The sequence below is a fragment of the Triturus cristatus genome, chromosome 4_1 (genome assembly GCF_964204655.1).
Source record: "Triturus cristatus chromosome 4_1, aTriCri1.1, whole genome shotgun sequence".
Classification (NCBI taxonomy): Eukaryota; Metazoa; Chordata; class Amphibia; order Caudata; family Salamandridae; genus Triturus; species Triturus cristatus.
Genome location: NC_140585.1, coordinates 137,948,404 through 137,953,403, shown reverse-complemented (window position 1 = coordinate 137,953,403; position 5,000 = coordinate 137,948,404). Strand labels below are relative to the sequence as shown.

The 5,000-nt window shown below is 39.6% G+C and overlaps 4 non-coding genes across 4 annotated transcripts; all 4 read left to right on the top strand.

The window, feature by feature from the left end:
* Window positions 1-2,054: 2,054 nt before the first annotated feature.
* TRNAR-UCG (transfer RNA arginine (anticodon UCG)) lies at window positions 2,055-2,127 on the top strand. Its single transcript has one exon. It is a non-coding gene; the product is annotated as a tRNA-Arg (tRNA).
* Window positions 2,128-2,922: 795 nt separating this feature from the next.
* Window positions 2,923-2,995, top strand: TRNAW-CCA (transfer RNA tryptophan (anticodon CCA)). Its single transcript has one exon. It is a non-coding gene; the product is annotated as a tRNA-Trp (tRNA).
* A 647-nt stretch (window positions 2,996-3,642) lies between these two features.
* Window positions 3,643-3,715, top strand: TRNAR-UCG (transfer RNA arginine (anticodon UCG)). Its single transcript has one exon. It is a non-coding gene; the product is annotated as a tRNA-Arg (tRNA).
* A 795-nt stretch (window positions 3,716-4,510) lies between these two features.
* TRNAR-CCU (transfer RNA arginine (anticodon CCU)) lies at window positions 4,511-4,583 on the top strand. Its single transcript has one exon. It is a non-coding gene; the product is annotated as a tRNA-Arg (tRNA).
* The last annotated feature ends 417 nt before the right edge of the window (window positions 4,584-5,000 follow it).

Below are 5,000 nucleotides of genomic sequence, written 5' to 3'. Positions count from 1 at the left end.
ATGCATTTTCGACCGGCCAGAACATATTCCTTTGGAAAAAATGATATGAATTGGATTGGTGTGAATCTTGTTTCTAGAGGTGGTGACAGGCTTTCAGCTACTTGAATAGGTCAAGCCAGGATTCATAAAACTTATACAACCTATTTGAGTGTGAAAAATTAGCATATGCAGGAAGGAGCAATATGTACTATTTTCAAAACAGTTTCACTCCACGTCTGGAAACGTCCAGAGCTATGTAGAGCATACAAATGAGCTTTAAACTCATGAGGAAAGAGGTTTGTATGGAAAAAGGAAAACAAAAGCATATCATACTCATAAAATTCTCAATATATAGATTCCAAAAAAGTGCTTCCAGCGAAAAGAGCTGAAAGAACACTATGGGATGTAAACCTGAATACCTTTCAATAATATGTTCTCCATCCATGCATACCACCTACATGATAAAAATCATCTCAAATGGACGGATAACCGCGTGGCCTAATGGATAAGGCGTCTGACTTCGGATCAGAAGATTGAGGGTTCGAGTCCCTTCGTGGTCGTTTTTGGCCAATGGTCACACAATCTGCTTTACATTCAGAGTGGAAAAAGTCTTTTCCAATACTCTTGTAGTCCTCACTTTCTCATTACTAATCATTAATAAAGTGGAGTACATACTGTAAACTCATTCAGGTTGCATCTTCAGTCTAACTACTTGTGCATTTTAGTGGCATTAAAAAGTGCTTCTATGCCGACGCACTGAATATGTAATAGGTTTGCAGAATTTTGACGTGACAGAATGGGTTTTTAGCTTAAGTGTGTGTAGAAGAACTGCAAGGTGTGTGCCTATGTGTGCATAGAGTGGTACATGTGTAAAATCTGTATGATTTGGGCAGTTAAAGTGCTGATTTTGCCTCCGAGTAAGAAAAGTACTACACAAAATGTATGAAGGATCGGCACATTGGCTGCCTTTGCTGATGCCCCCGTTGCCTAATTTGTAGTGCAATGGTTAAGTTGCAGAGTGTGGTTGAACTTGGTTAGGAGACTTAGTGCCTCTTTCCGTGTCCTACTGATGATAAGGATGGCTTGATACCATTTTCTAAGCCCAGTATATTGAGAAAAGAAGTAAGTGAAGAAGAAGTGTGGAGTCGAAAGTGGTTCTCCAATTTCTCTCCACTTGCTAAAATTGCAAAGTCTCCATTATAGCATAGAAGAGAGGGTTAAAGTCGGGGATGGAAGAGGATGAAAATGGGAAGTTTACTTATAGAGAGAAGTGAGAAATGCCCTGTGTGCACACACCGGTGTCTGACCATAGAATACATTTAAATAAAGCCTCTAGAAACGAGCTATGCATGTGTGCCTCAGTGGCCTAATGGATAAGGCACTGGCCTCCTAAGCCAGGGATTGTGGGTTTGAGTCCCATCTGAGGTGATAACAAAAATCCTGCCTCTTTCTTTTCCAGAAAATTAGGTAGATTTATTACATGCTTCCTCTCGGAAGTTTATGAGGGATTAGGTACTTTGAAACTGTCCCCTTTTACTTGTGTACACTTCACAGTCATGTTAGTGTTCTGAAACTACAAAGTAGATTTTTAAATGCCTATTTTTGTGAGATGCATTTTCGACCGGCCAGAACATATTCCTTTGGAAAAAATGATTTGAATTGGATTGGTGTGAATCTTGTTTCTAGAGGTGGTGACAGGCTTTCAGTTACTTGAATAGGTCAAGCCAGGATTCATAAAACTTATACAACCTATGTGAGTGTGAAAAATTAGCATATGCAGGAAGGAGCAATTTGTACTACTTTCAAAACAGTTTCACTCCACGTCTGGAAACGTCCAGATCTATGTAGAGCATACAAATGAGCTTTAAACTCATGAGGAAAGAGGTTTGTATGCAAAAAGGAAAACAAAAGCATATTGTACTCATAAAATTCTCAATATATAGATTCCAAAAAAGTGCTTCCAGCGAAAAGAGCTGAAAGAACACTATGGGATGTAAACCTGAATACCTTTCAATAATATGTTCTCCATCCATGCATACCACCTACATGATAAAAATCATCTCAGGTGAACGGATGACCGCGTGGCCTAATGGATAAGGCGTCTGACTTCGGATCAGAAGATTGAGGGTTCGAGTCCCTGCGTGGTCGTTTTTGGCCAATAGTCACACAATCTGCTTTACATTCAGAGTGGAAAAAGTATTTTCCAATACTCTTGTAGTCCTCACTTTCTCATTACTAATCATTAATAAAGTGGAGTACATACTGTAAACTCATTCAGGTTGCATCTTCAGTCTAACTACTTGTGCATTTTAGTGGCATTAAAAAGTGCTTCTATGCCGACGCACTGAATATGTAATAGGTTTGCAGAATGTTGACGTGACAGAATGGGTTTTTAGCTTAAGTGTGTGTAGAAGAACTGCAAGGTGTGTGCCTATGTGTGCATAGAGTGGTACATGTGTAAAATCTGTATGATTTGGGCAGTTAAAGTGCTGATTTTGCCTCCGAGTAAGAAAAGTACTACACAAAATGTATAAAGGATCGGCACATTGGCTGCCTTTGCTGATGCCCCCGTTGCCTAATTTGTAGTGCAATGGTTAAGTTGCAGAGTGTGGTTGAACTTGGTTAGGAGACTTAGTGCCTCTTTCCGTGTCCTACTGATGATAAGGATGGCTTGATACCATTTTCTAAGCCCAGTATATTGAGAAAAGAAGTAAGTGAAGAAGAAGTGTGGAGTCGAAAGTGGTTCTCCAATTTCTCTCCACTTGCTAAAATTGCAAAGTCTCCATTATAGCATAGAAGAGAGCGTTAAAGTCGGGGATGGAAGAGGATGAAAATGGGAAGTTTACTTATAGAGAGAAGTGAGAAATGCCCTGTGTGCACACACCGGTGTCTGACCATAGAATACATTTAAATAATGCCTCTAAAAAAGAGCTATGCATGTGTGTCTCAGTGGCCTAATGGATAAGGCACTGGCCTCCAAAGCCAGGGATTGTGGGTTCGAGTCCCATCTGAGGTGATAACAAAAATCCTCCCTCTTTCTTTTCCAGAAAATTAGGTAGATTTATTACATGCTTCCTCTCGGAAGTTTATGAGGGATTAGGTACTTTGAAACTGTCCCATTTTACTTGTGTACACTTCACAGTCATGATAGTGTTCTGAAACTGCAAAGTAGATTTTTAAATGCCTATTTTTGTGAGATGCATTTTCGACCGGCCAGAACATATTCTTTTGGAAAAAATGATTTAAATTGGATTGGTGTGAATCTTGTTTCTAGAGGTGGTGACAGGCTTTCAGCTACTTGAATAGGTCAAGCCAGGATTCATAAAACTTATACAAACTATGTGAGTGTGAAAAATTAGCATATGCAGGAAGGAGCAATTTGTACTACTTTCAAAACAGTTTCAATCCACGTCTGGAAACATCCAGAGCTATGTAGAGCATACAAATGAGCTTTAAACTCATGAGGAAAGAGGTTTGTATGCAAAAAGGAAAACAAAAGCATATCGTACTCATAAAATTCTCAATATATAGATTCCAAAAAAGTGCTTCCAGCGAAAAGAGCTGAAAGAACACTATGGGATGTAAAACTGAATACCTTTCAATAATATGTTCTCCATCCATGCATACCACCTACATGATAAAAATCATCTCAGGTGAACGGATGACCGCGTGGCCTAATGGATAAGGCGTCTGACTTCGGATCAGGAGATTGAGGGTTCGAGTCCCTTCGTGGTCGTTTTTGGCCAATGGTCACACAATCTGCTTTACATTCAGAGTGGAAAAAGTCTTTTCCAATACTCTTGTAGTCCTCACTTTCTCATTACTAATCATTAATGAAGTGGAGTACATACTGTAAACTCATTCAGGTTGCATCTTCAGTCTAACTACTTGTGCATTTTAGTGGCATTAAAAAGTGCTTCTATGCCGACGCACTGAATATGTAATAGGTTTGCAGAATTTTGACGTGACAGAATGGGTTTTTAGCTTAAGTGTGTGTAGAAGAACTGCAAGGTGTGTGCCTATGTGTGCATAGAGTAGTACATGTGTAAAATCTGTATGATTTGGGCAGTTAAAGTGCTGATTTTGCCTCCGAGTAAGAAAAGTACTACACAAAATGTATAAAGGATCGGCACATTGGCTGCCTTTGCTGATGCCCCCATTGCCTAATTTGTAGTGCAATGGTTAAGTTGCAGAGTGTGGTTGAACTTGGTTAGGAGACTTAGTGCCTCTTTCCGTGTCCTACTGATGATAAGGATGGCTTGATACCATTTTCTAAGCCCTATATATTGAGAAAAGAAGTAAGTGAAGAAGAAGTGTGGAGTCGAAAGTGGTTCTCCAATTTCTCTCCACTTGCTAAAATTGCAAAGTCTCCATTATAGCATAGAAGAGAGCGTTAAAGTCGGGGATGGAAGAGGATGAAAATGGGAAGTTTACTTATAGAGAGAAGTGAGAAATGCCCTGTGTGCACACACCGGTGTCTGACCATAGAATACATTTAAATAATGCCTCTAGAAAAGAGCTATGCATGTGTGCCTCAGTGGCCTAATGGATAAGGCACTGGCCTCCTAAGCCAGGGATTGTGGGTTCGAGTCCCATCTGAGGTGATAACAAAAATCCTCCTCTCTTACTTTTCCAGAAAATTAGGTAGATTTATTACATGCTTCCTCTCAGAAGTTTATGAGGGATTAGGTACTTTGAAACTGTCCCGTTTTACTTGTGTACACTTCACAGTCATGTTAGTGTTCTGAAACTGCAAAGTAGATTTTTAAATGCCTATTTTTGTGAGATGCATTTTCGACCGGCCAGAACATATTCCTTTGATAAAAATTATATGAATTGGAATGGTGTGAATCTTGTTTCTAGAGGTGGTGACAGGCTTTCAGCTACTTGAATAGGTCAAGCCAGGATTCATAAAACTTATACAACCTATGTGAGTGTGAAAAATTAGCATATGCAGGAAGGAGCAATTTGTACTACTTTCAAAACAGTTTCACTCCACGTCTGGAAACGTCCAGAGCTAT